This window comes from Rattus norvegicus, chromosome 10, assembly GCF_021556685.1.
Source record: "Rattus norvegicus strain SHRSP/BbbUtx chromosome 10, alternate assembly SHRSP_T2T, whole genome shotgun sequence".
Lineage (NCBI taxonomy): Eukaryota > Metazoa > Chordata > Mammalia > Rodentia > Muridae > Rattus > Rattus norvegicus.
In genome coordinates this window covers 29,796,039-29,809,286 of record NC_141543.1, presented here as the reverse complement: position 1 = coordinate 29,809,286, position 13,248 = coordinate 29,796,039, and the positions used below count along the sequence as shown (strand labels likewise).

General features: G+C 37.8%; 1 long non-coding RNA gene across 1 annotated transcript in view; it reads left to right on the top strand.

Moving 5' to 3' along the window:
* The window catches only part of LOC108352072 (uncharacterized), a 107,158-nt gene that overhangs the window by 71,931 nt on the left and 21,979 nt on the right, over nucleotides 1–13,248 (top strand). The window contains exon 3 of the long non-coding RNA XR_015632379.1: nucleotides 3,684–3,727. This is a non-coding gene — a long non-coding RNA (uncharacterized LOC108352072). The remainder of the gene's footprint in view (nucleotides 1–3,683; nucleotides 3,728–13,248) is intronic.

The window sequence follows — 13,248 nt, the reverse complement described above, 5'->3', positions numbered from 1 at the left end:
AATGAGAAAACAAACATTTCCTAGATATGTGTGTGTGTGTGTGTGTTTGTGTGTGTGTGTGTGTGTTTGTGTATGTGGGATGGGAACGTACAGATGTAGTAATTTAACTTATTTCCCTAATAAAAGTAGAGGAATGTGTAGCCTTAAAAAAGGTATTAATATTGGCTCAGTGGTAGAGCGCTTGCCTAGGAAGCGCAAGGCCCTGGGTTCGGTCCCCAGCTCCGAAAAAAAAAAATAAAAAAAAAAGGTATTAATATATGTAAAACACAAATCCCAAAAGAATCACGTCTTTATATGTTAGTGCCATTTTTGATAGAAGCAAATTGGCTTGAAGTGATGATAAAATTTTAGATATGGATATGAACACATACTACAGAAGTTCTGCATAAGAAAAGTATCTAAGATGTGAATGATACCATTGGAAGGAAAGGCTATCTTTACACAGCATACTGATGTAAGTCAGTGGTAACATGATTTTCTGGCTTGTATGCTGCTTTTTCTTGTTGTTGTTGTTGTTGTTGTTGTTGTTGTTGTTGTTGTTGTTGTTTTCCAGAAATGAAAAATAACCCTTTCACATCATAGGAAAAGCGTTGTCTAAGAAGCACTTAATAAAAACAACTAGGGCTTGGGGATTTAGCTCAGTGGCAGAGCGCTTGCCTAGCAAGCGCAAGACCCTGGGTTTGGTCCCCAGCTCCGAAAAAAAAGAAAAAAGAAGAAAAAAAAAATAAAAATAACTAAATGTGAGATAGTTTCCTGATTCGTAAAGGAAATGATATTGCATCACTGATGGGGAATATACAGTGTGTCATAAATGCTTAGAGTAATATGGATATGTGAGCTTTCTAATAAGGTACCAAAATACCTGCTATAATGTATAAAACTAAAAATTCCTTTGACTCACAAAGGTTCCAGTCCATGGCATAATGGGCTCTGCTAATTTTGGGTCTTTGGTGAAGCAGCACATTAGCAGGCAAATGAGAACAATGGAATAGAACTGCTCAAGCCGTTAGCCAGAAAACAGAAGGGCATGTTTACTGGAAGCAGATCATCAACTTAAGGACCTCCTACAAGGCTCTACCTCTCTGAGTTTCTAAACTATTTTGCTAGTGCCTTTGTTCATCATGAAAAGAACATTTGGTGCACAGTATTTTAGTAAAGAATCCGATACAAGACAACTTGTGGGACTATTGTCATATAGTAAAAAGTTAGGGTTGCTTCTCATCATCCTGTAAGACAAAAGATCACTTTCAGAATAAAGCAGTCTCTAGGCCAGAGAATGATGATACCAGAGGAGAGAAATAATACCAAACTGGAAAGGAATATACAGAAAGGAGTAAAACCACTCTGAATATTAATGTGGCAGGACATTTGAGAGATGATGAGAGAAATGAAAAAAATATTGTAGTAAGTTTTAGTCTTAAATTCAGAAGGTGAACACTGACATTCTCCATACAGTTAGTCTAACTTAACTGAGTCAGTCTTGACTCAGACATTAAAGACTGAGTGACTCATAAATTTACTAATGAGCTGTTAAGAAATTTTAAGAATATAAATTTCTATGTAAATAAAATCAAGAAAAAATGTGAAACAAACCAAGAACTATACTTCTTAATAAAAATAAGGTTTTTTTTCCGACAAGTCATTGGGCTTCAATAATGTAGTATTTTTGTAGTAATTTGGAAGAATCTTTAGTTTTCAAAAAGATAACATGTAAAACAACATGTGAGGTTAAATAGTGTTAAGGGATTCAGTTTCCATATGCCTCCTGAGAAATGGCTGTAATCCACAGAATTTTTAACATGGTAATGTCTAAGTGATTTCGTCAAGTAAATAATTTCACTATAACTCTAAACTATGGAACATTTTGCATAATCTCCAAAACTCTTTTAAAGAACCATATAAGCATCTAGAACTGATCTTACATGGAAATAATTTCAATATACTTCAATTAAAAGAATATTTATTGATTAACACTAAATCGTGACTATCAGTGCTTGAAGCCTTGTGTGCAGGTCCGTTGGGAACATAGACTGTTTCAGCTTTGAGGAATGTGAGGACTGTCAGGATGACAACCAGCCTAAGAGATCCAGGAGCTATTGAAAAAGGGGGAAGTAAAATAGCTTCAACACTTCAGCACTTCATATTTAAATTGTCTTATCCCAGAGTTTTCGTTTCAGACAAAGGTAGTGGAAACATGGAATTATACAATGTTAGATCTAGAAAGTAAGTGTAGCGACTCTTTAATCCAATAGCCTTCTCCTAAATGTTTTTACTAGGGGGTGTGTCTCAGTGAAGAATAGCACTGCCCTGGTATACCAGAAGATTCAGTTTCCTAGTACACTGAAAACGGGGGTAGTGGAGACACAGGCCAAACATTGTCTAATAGGAAGAAGTATCGAGCCTCTGTTTAAATGCTTTTAGTCACTGGAAAGAAACTCGGGAGGCTTGGCTCTTATATTGAAATTAAATGAAGCTTCCTGTAACTTTCCGCTGTCCCCCCGTCTGCATTGAACGACACAAGAGAGATCTAGACTTTATTACTTCGGGAGAACCAGAGTAATTTTCTATTGGTGATGGAATTTAAAATCAGATCTATTTAATGGAGTTTTTCCAGTTACTCTGCACATTCGTTTTCATGCCAGACATCCCGCTACTTGGAACATGAAATATCTCTGCATGTCCTAAAGTTTTTGTAAGACTACAATGTAAATATTGAGTCTTTTATTTATCATGGGAATATTTGGAGGATTTGGTTTGGGCAACTTTTTGTAAAAGTCTTAGATACGAAGAACATGTTCATAAGTCAGTGGGATCTGTAGTGTTAATGGAGTCACACTGAGGCATCCTCAGACCACCACGTACTATAAATACTCCTCAGAGTGCTTGTCACTTCCCTTCTGGAGCCTAAGGCTGGCTGGAGTTCATTTGTATTTCTTCTCGTATTAAAAATGACTCACAGTACCCTCTGACTTTGGAAATCCTTTACTTTCCCAATTGTAAGTTTGAAGTCTAAACTTGATGTGTGGTGCTGGAAAAGCAGTCGTGATGAAAAAAAAAAAAGAAAACTAATTATGAAGAAATATTTTCTACAAGCACATGGTTCTTTTAGAGACATTGAAATCTCTATGGGACAAATTAGTCTTCCCTTTTCATTTTCATCCTCAGTTGCCTGTGCTAAGAATACTGAAATGTAAGGAAAATATATTCTCTTCCAGATTGAAATGAAACACTTTCAAATTGCTTAATAACATCAAATTCCAATTTAAAACAAACTACACAAAACACAACTTGATGCTTCGTGTGTGTACTTTTACTTGACATTGAGGAGGATAACATAATTCATTTTTAAAGTGGTTAAAAGTACATTTTCTTTGTCTTAAACTGAGCAAAACATGTCCCACTCAATCAATTTCCCTGATTTTATAAATGAGGAAACTGAGCCCAACAAAGTTAGAGGATTTGAAATTGTGATTGACAGCTGAAACTCTTCTGTGTATTCCCTCTGACTAGGAGATAGTACCCTTGCTTCTAGAGTTTGCAACAGACATTATGTGTGTAAGTATTTTGACAATTCCTAGATTTAATTGTGGCAATACTTTCCATTAAACAAAATATATTAAAATTGAAAGCCAATATCATGTGATAAAATGTTTATTTTTCCCCCCACCTCTCACTTTCTCTAGGGAGATCATCACCGGGGATATTATCCAATGAAGACATTCTCATGGTAAGCACATTAACCAATTGAAACTTTTTTTACTTAAAGAATGTTATGCTCATTTCAGGTTTTGGTGAGAAATTTATCATTCAAGAGCATGAGTTGCATAAAGCAGAGTACTTATAAAATCTTTTGTTGAAAAGCTTTATTATTTCTACAGAATGTAAAAAACATGCTCTTATCTCACAATTCTCAAATGCAGTTCTTAGATTGCTCCATGATTCCCCATATCAACATGCATTGTCTGAAATGTGCTCTTTGTAGCAACAAGGCTCTTTCACCTGCGTGCATGACCGTTGTCACAGCAGGCTGCCTGTCACTGCTCAGCTTTGTTTCCTGACTAGGGGTAAAACCTCCTGTTGTAGTATAGGCTCTGTTGCTGCTGGAACGGCCATAGCTAGCTTAAATTTGTTATTGGACAAGTTACTGGTCTTCAAAGGGACTAAAATTTATACCTTCCATTCTGGTTCCAAAATTAAATATTGTTGTGATTGTCATAGTTGATATATAGCATCTACCACTTTCCAAGTGGCTTCCATATTATAAAATTCAGTAGAACCATCCCCATAAATGCCAGATCCATCACTAGCACATGTGACCCTAATTCACTATGACCAAATTCTCATTCCCATCCAACCGTCCTCCACAGCCACTACCTCAGTTCCCAGAATCCCTTTGGCATCGTTAGTTAGACAAAGAACTTACTTTGATATTTGATAATGCTTGCATTCTCCAACTGATACTTTTAAATGTAAATCCACAAAGGTGGTACAGGTCTTGTTTTCTACTGCACCAGTTAGTCAGGATTTCAGTCACTTCTCACAGTACCGTAGGTTATCATCAATGAACACAAAGGTATTTCCCCCAGTGACCTGAACACATAAACTTTTGGGAGAAACTTCTCTCAACATTTCTCTTCTCTTTCAACTCTTCCAATTATCACAAATTAAACTTTGGCAAAAAATGATCACAACATCAATTTCGATAGCCTTGTGTCTTCAAATTGAGTCTGCAAGATACTAAGCGCTAAAGGAGACATGTATTATGTTATGAATAGGCAATAAATCTGATTCCAAGTTGGCTTCACTTTTGTTATTTACTGTTATTGGAATGTAGATGCATGGTAATAGATTGAAATGATTCCTTATGAACAGTGACTGATAACAGAGCCTTTTAATTGATGGGAGAATGAAAGAGAATGAAAGGACCAGAAGAGAAGAGAATCTTGAATCCCATATGGTTCCCTGAGCTTTACTACCAAATAAGACTGCACAGCTTCTGTAGACTCCTTGTAGTTTTTGTAAAATCTTACCAATATGTGATAAACACTTATTTACATATCTCTTTATTATGCTTCTCTTCCAGTAGAATATAACACCTAGGGATCTACTTAGCGTGTTATTGACAGCTGCATGGTTCATAGGTATCACAGAATGCATTCATAAACAATTAAGAAAGACAGCTTTCAATCTACATAGATTGTTTTCCTCATGCAATACATAAATGGATGCTCGTGGAAAACCTAGGTGTTTGTAAATCAGTTGTATTTTCAAACCAAGGAAAAGTTTGAATGCAACAGAATCCTCTGTGGATTATCTCAGTATAAGGGGCTGGTATTTGAGCTATCCTTGAACTATCTCAAATATGAAATTCTTTCTTAGAACTTATATATGGAAATCAACTTGTTGCAATGACAGGAAGATCAAATGGACAGGAAATTAATACAAAGATCTCATTCTCTCTCTCTGTCTCTCTCTCTGTCTCTGTCTCTCTGTCTCTCTGTCTCTCCCTCTCTCTGTCTCTCTCTCTGTCTCTCTGTCTCTATCTCTCTGTCTCTGTCTCTCTCTGTCTCTGTCTCTGTCTCTCTGTCTCTGTCTCTGTCTCTCTGTCTCTCTGTCTCTCTGTCTCTGTCTCTGTCTCTCTGTCTCTCTCTCTGTCTCTCTGTCTCTCTCTCTGTCTCTCTGTCTGTCTCTCTCTGTCTCTCTCTCTGTCTCTGTCTCTGTCTCTCTGTCTCTGTCTCTGTCTCTGTCTCTGTCTCTGTCTCTCTGTCTCTCTCTCTGTCTCTCTGTCTCTCTCTCTGTCTCTCTCTCTGTCTCTCTCTGTCTCTCTCTGTCTCTCTGTCTCTCTCTCTGTCTCTCTGTCTCTCTCTCTCTGTCTCTCTCTCTCTGTATCTCTCTGTCTCTGTCTCTCTCTCACACACACACACACACACACACACACACACACACACACACACCCTTTGAACACAGCATTTCAAACTCCATGCTTCTATGGTACCTATGAATAGGATCCAGGGTAACTTATTTTCAAATTCTAATGTGTATATGTATATCTAGTAGATGTTTGCTTCTTGTAAAGTTGCTAAAATTGCACAACTTAACCCATGTTCTGCAAAGACAAATTGTGAACATACTACGATATAAACATAACACTAGAGTAGATAGCAGTTAAATATTTCTTTATTGACTGCCAAAATTCTAACAAAATTCAAAGGTTTCTGTATTTATTGATTCTTTTCTACACTTTGGAATCAAAACAATAGCACTCATTGGTTTTGAATTTAGAAATATTTATTTACCACATTATTTATGAAGTCTATGCTAGATATTAGAAAGTACATGTGAATATACTCTGTGCTGATTGACCATGTTCTCCAGTGGGGTGATAAGCACCGTTATAAGTAAATGAATGGGAAATACACAGATGCTTTGTGATCAAACCAACAAACAAAAAATATAAACAATAAGTAAGCAAAACATGAACAAAACAAAACACCCACTACTGCCACCAAAATATCAGACCAGGATTCTAATGGAGTAGTTGCTGGGACAGCAATGATAGTCCTGTGGCTGACAGTAGTCACAGATCGCTTCTGGAGGAAGAAGCACATGAGATAAGAATGTCATCATGTTGTCGGCTGTGCAATAACATACAGATGCGTTTGCTTCCCAGGAAAACTGAATAGTAACTGTAATGGCAATAGACTGGAAAGAGGACAATGAGTAGAGTGTTTGAAAGGAGTATAAATTTAACATACATTTTTTTAGAAGTTAATTTTAGATCTGTTCTTATTGAAACCACCAATTCCGTTAAACAGGTGCCAATCACCATCTTGTTATCACTTATTATTAAGACAATAAAAACAGAAAGCATGACAGGGTTATCTACCAAGGCCTTGTCCCCAAGCAAAGGAAAACAAAATAGAACACTGACAAAACTAACTGGTCCACTGTACATTCAGGTGAGAAAATGAATAAGGGAAGAAGCAAGGTGATTAAACATAGGGGAAAAATGCCAACTGTTGGGGAGCTAAAGATTCTGATAGGCAAAGAAAAGAAAACTAAAAGAGAAAATGGGATGTTTGCCATGTGAAAGAATTAGTTTATGTGCCTGAAAAAAGGAGACCGTGGCTGAGATAGGACAGTTAACTGGTATGTTAGAGGAGAGGACTTCCAAGTACTGGGAAGTCTAAATTTTGCAATTAACTCTGTATAATTTGGAAACACCATGATTTAAGAGTGCAGTAGTCCAGAATACAGAGGCAATGGGACAGCGCTGAAGTTTAAAAATGGTATGGAGAAATCTGAGGTTGAGGACTAAGGCAAGAAGAACTGGAGAGTGGTTCAGTCGACACCAGACTACTTCAAAGAGAAAGGAGTGTCTGGGACAGATGAGGCATAAAGAGGACAACAATTCCACAACTAGGGCTGATGATTTGAGAAAGGAAGAGACACTTTGCTGAGAAGACAGTGTCTTTCAGCAATCCAAGCTATCTTGCCAGTGTAAGGAGGAGAACATTAGTGTGGAGACTGGGACAATCATTCCACAGTGGTACCATTTCAACTATGGGTGGTTCGCACATGGGGGCAGAGGAAAAGGAAGTTTTATAATGCAATGCCATGAAAATGTAGAAGGTGAGAAAAAAAGCCGACTGCTTGTTTCCTCAGAGATCTGCAAGAAATAAGCACACATGGTGCTGTCACAGTGGTCTGAGGGAAATTAGGAGGGATAGAAGTGTTGTGTCTGTGGGATCTTCTTCACTGTGCAGGAAGGGGTTAAATGCCGCCATAGATTACTTTTGTACTCATAACACTTTCTCACGTTTACTTAACTTTTCAGTGCCTGATTAAGGAATATCTTGTTTTGAAGTTTTCAATGGACTAAGCATTTGTCAATGTTGAGTGTTTCAAATTAAAATCTGATTAAGTGTCACCTGTGGTCAGTCCTGCCTGAGTCCTAATGTCTCACAGACTGAAAAGAGAGAGCAGATTTTATCCTAGCATTCCAACTTAGCGTCCCACTAAAAAGGCAATCTTCTCTAAGTATCTTTTATGCGCTCTCTCCTCTTTGTTTTAAACAAACAGAGTTAGCTGTGCTCCAAGCCCTTCCTTTTACTTAATTTCTCTGTTGACTTGATTAAAGCAACAGTTTTACACTCTGAGTTCCTTCCCACCAGGAGGTATTTCACAACTCTTCTTTTTATCCTTTCTCTTGTTTATCCAGACAATAAAATCATAATCCTATCTTTTACAACATCACAGACTCATAGCAGCATGGGATCACTCAGACGATCCTTGCTCCCATTAAGCTCTTAATTTCTGTATTGACTTTAATTAAATTTGAGAGGCATTTTCAGTAAGGGGAAAGAAACAAGCTTGTATGCTGGATTAACACCAGTGTATTAGCCCGGCTATAGATGTGATTTGGGGAAAAGAATAAGCGTTTCTTTTATTCCAAGTTCACAAATGTGAGATGCTCTGTCATGGGGTTGCTTGCTGCTGAAGATAAGAGTAGTTTACAGAAACTACCGTTTGAGTTGGGGCCCTTTTCATGGCAAATTCTGTAAGGGCGTTGGTTCTTTTGTGAAAGTACTTCTCAGAAAGATGCATTAATGTGTTGTTATTTCATAGTGATACCCTGGTGTGTGTATTTGGGCACATGAGCCATAGTGCATGTGGAGTACAAAATAAAAAAAAAAACTCTTGGGAGTTAGTATTCCCCACTTTGTTTTGGGGACAAGGACCTCTCTCTCTCTCTCTCTCTCTCTCTCTCTCTCTCTCTCTCTGTGTGTGTGTGTGTGTGTGTGTGTGTGTGTGTCTGTGTCTGTGTCTGTCTGTCTCTGTCTCTGTCTCTGTCTCTGCGTGTGTGTGTGTGTCTGTCTGTCTGTCTCTGTCTCTGTCTTTCTCTCTCTCTGTCTTTCTCTCTCTCTCGTCTATTGTACTGATAACATTACTGGTTTCTAGTTCTTAAGCAAGCTTCAGGCTGATATTGTCTCCATCTCTCATCTCTCTATAGAAAACCCTGCAGTTACAGTCACAATGGACTGCATCCCAAAATAATTTTAATGTGGATCCCACAGACATAACCCACCTTATCAAAATTGTTTTGAAAGCCCTATCCATCTCCCCGCCCTTCAGTGAAAACATTTGAAACAATATCTTCCTTAATACAAAAAAAATCGCAGAGAAATGGGCATAGGCTTAAAATGTAGGGAAGATATTTATTACTTCAGTGAATTAATATTTGCTGATCACATCCAACACGATGTGCATGCTTCCATTCCGTAAATGTTGACGGTGCTTGGTAGGTGGAACACGCCCGTACTCGAGCAGCTCATGCTACAGAAGCAGACAAAACCAATGAAAATATACATAGATTTAAGTAAATAATTGGCTTCCACACATTAGCATGAAGTCTGAGTAAAATTAAACAGAAACATAGAAGGTAAATCGATAGGAAAGGTGAAGCACAAAAGTGAAGAAAGTTTCCAGAGGTCCCCTTCAATGGGAGACACTCAAAATGGTCATTTAACCTGTTACACAAAGTCCTTTGTCTTTTTGGAATTTTGAATAAGTCTACCTATTAAATTTAAATAGCTGGAGGTCATTTGTAAAGAAGAATAAGGCAGATGGAATAAAACCCAAGTTTACTTCAAAGAATAAATGCTTCCTTCATTCTTATAAAATATCAGATATACTTATTTCTTGAAACACTTGAAGTGATTAGAGAAAGTAATTAAAGCATAAGCCCACCTAATATTTTAAACCTGACTCACAGAAGGTTATGTGTTGCGTGGAAAGCTGTACTTCAATATACCTTCAGTGGAGGCACCCTCATCCCACCAGGCATTTGGGTGCTTGAAACAAAATTGGCTATAAATATAAATGAAATAACCTTCTGATTCTCCCTGAGGTATCCAGGCTGTTTCCCACCAGGCTGTATTGGGAGGGGAGCAAAACTCAGTCGGGAGAGGGAATGGATACACCGCAGGAGCTAGGTCGGAGTGTACAAGCAATGAACACAACTGGGGAAGAGCTTTGGAGAGGTACTTTATTTAACTGGGGTAGACGGGTGTATTTATGGCCGTGGGGATGTGGCCAGAGTCTCTGGGGTAAGGTTGTGCGGTCTCATACCATTGGCCAGGACAGGGATATTGGGAAGTGCTTCGTCAACATACTCATAGGGTCTCAGGGACAAACATAGTAAGTTCAAACAAGGACATAAGCCTAACAGGCGTGGTAATAAAATCTTCTTTAGTGTTGTTGGTAGGAAGGCCGGCTTTATGGCTCTGGGTTAGGTGAGGGCAGCCATCTCCTATCCCGCTCATGTTTGAGGCATCGAGGGTTGAAGCTCCCTCGCACCTTCTTCTATAACCCTGGGGCCATTACATTCCCTCGGTTAGTAAACTATTAAAGTCACATACTCATTTATTGTATGCGAGTATTGAATGAGTGTGTGTGTGTGTGTGTGTGTGTGTGTGTGTGTGCGTGCGTGCGTGTGTGTGTGTGTGTGTGTTGAATGAATGTATTTGTGGACATATACAGGGATCAGGGGGATTATTGTGTCTACTATATTACGTTTGTCTGCATCATTTCTTTGAGACAGGGTCTCTAAAATATTTGAAGTTATGATAGAAGCCAACGACCCCAGTGACTTCCACCCCCTACTCCCACAACTGAGGTTACCTGCATGCTCATACCCATGCCTACTGCTTTACATGGAATCTAAGGCCTGAAACTCATATCCTCATGCTTGAGCTTCAAGTATACTTATCTCCTGGACCATCTCATCAGTCCTGTAATATTCCTTTTTTTTTTCTTTTTTCTTTTTTTTCGGAGCTGGGGACCGAACCCAGGGCCTTGCTCTTGCTAGGCAAGCGCTCTACCACTGAGCTAAATCCCCAACCCCGTAATATTCCTTTTATTAGCCAGAGAGTAACAGGATAATATTTGCCACACATTTGATTAAATTCATTACATTTTACAATTAATTCTACTGATTTTTTTTAAACAGGTCTATCAGAAAATTTCCAATTGTATATGCCCATATCCATATGCCTTGTACATTTGATGATCAGCACTGATTTCTGGGGTTGCAATATTCTGTCTAACATATTACCCAGAATTTCCAACTCCTTTGTTGAAGCAAATTAAATGCTTATGAAAAATGGTGTGTTTGAAGTTGAGATGACAAAATCCAAATACAATTTAATCAAAATAACTGTGAAGTTACATTTTAACTATCATCTATTCATGTTGGAGAATGACATGCTAGCGCAAAATAATCTTTGATATCTGGCAAATCTTGTATCCTGTCAAGGAACAGAGCATTTTGATTTGTGGGAAGACATGAAATATCATCCAGTGTCACTCACTAGTCTAAATCGCTTGAGTGAGATTTTTTAACTCTCCGTACAGTGTTTAAACTTTACTACAAATTACTTGTAATTACAGAGACTACTTTTCAGCAGAAGATTTTTTTTCTCTCTCGTGAGCAAAATATATCATGATTTTGCAGTTTTACTTTTATTGTGATGCTAAAACTTTGGCACAAAAAACATGGCCTGTTTGATTTAACTAGTCATATAGCATGCATATGTAAGTGTGAATGATATATATTTTATCATATATATATATGTTAAATTTTATAAGTGGAAGCATTTTATAAGTGGAGAAAACTGAGATGGGCAGAAAATTATCTTCTGTTTGGTAATTTTATTTGTTTTGTTTTCTTGTCTTTAAAAATTTTTTTTTTACCATAACACTAGACATTAGGTTTTTGTTCATTTTCTTTTGGTCTTGAAAATTGAACCCAGGGCCATGTGCAGGCTGCATGTCTGCTTTGTGATCAAGCTACTTCCCCATTCTCACGTATATTTGAAAGACACAAATTCTGAAAAGGATACAGGCCATATTAACAGCTTTATCATGTAGACGAAATATGCATTTAAATGACAAAACACTTAGGATCATAGCAAACCTTATCTTGACACAACAGTAGAACACTAAGGTTATCATTATTATTTTACGTTTTCAAGTGAGGTCTAGTCTCTAGCTCAATTGTAGACAGCTTTTCTAAGATGTTTGAGGTGCTGAATTCCAGCCAAAGAACTCAGGAAACTAACACAATTGGGGTTTCTGTCAAGCATATATACTCCAAAGACAGAGTTTCAGACCATACTTCCCTATATTTCAACTCTTAAATTCTATCTCCTTTAGTGCTGTGAGCCGGAGCCTTAAAGGGCAGGGCTGGGGTGGAAATAGCTGTAAGGTAGGGAACTTAGAGTTACTCTTCCTCATTATTTTGACCACTTATTAGTCTCTGAATTAACTGCTACAAACTGCAAAAAGAAATGAACAGACAAATAAACAAGAATCATAAAACAAACAAAACAAACAAACAGACAAATGAAACCCCCAAGCTTCTCAGACCAGTATTGAAAATGATCCAGGCAGCTTGACGAATCAACTGCCCAGTAAAACAGTAGTAGGAGAGCCTGCTATAGAAACCTAGACTTCCTGGGCCAGGGGGCTTTGGCCTATTTAGACAACTACTTATGAATCCCCCGCTGTGGACAGGTCTCAGATTCAACCAGTAAGAGGTTCTCTTCCACCGGTGGATACACTTTTGGCTTGCAGGTTTGTACTGCAGCAATCAGGGTCCAGAACTGTTATGTACCAGAGATGGCTTTTATCTGTCAGTGGCAGCGCATAGTAACTACTAGCACAATGAAAGGTAGTCAACATTGAGGGCGTTTGCTGACCAATTCAAGACTGATTTATTTATGCCCTTCAAATAAAGCGTGTGGTGCTCTTTTATCTAGTTTTCTTGGACAACCAAGAAAAAGGGTTATACTTTGTGTTGTTTTTGCAGAACTCTGGGGCCTCCGTGAACATTAATGTTTTAGGGGGACTATGACTAACACTGTACTTTTAAACAACACTCTTGTTTTAAAATTCAGTTCTGTTCTGCTTTGATATTGCAGGACTCTTAAATTCTAATAGTGTACAAAGTCTATTTGAAGTCAATATGTTTTATGTAAAAGAAAAGTTTTAGTAAATTAATCTGGGATTAGATACTTTTCTCTAAGCCTGTATTCCAGGACGAACCTGCAGACTCAAGAGTAGTTGTTCAAGAGGTTGTTAATAATACAATGAAGATGCTAACATGAATTTTTGTTGAATTGATGACCTTCTTAATTAGGTGTTGACACATGAGTCTAATTGAATTTAGTAATTTACTGAATTATA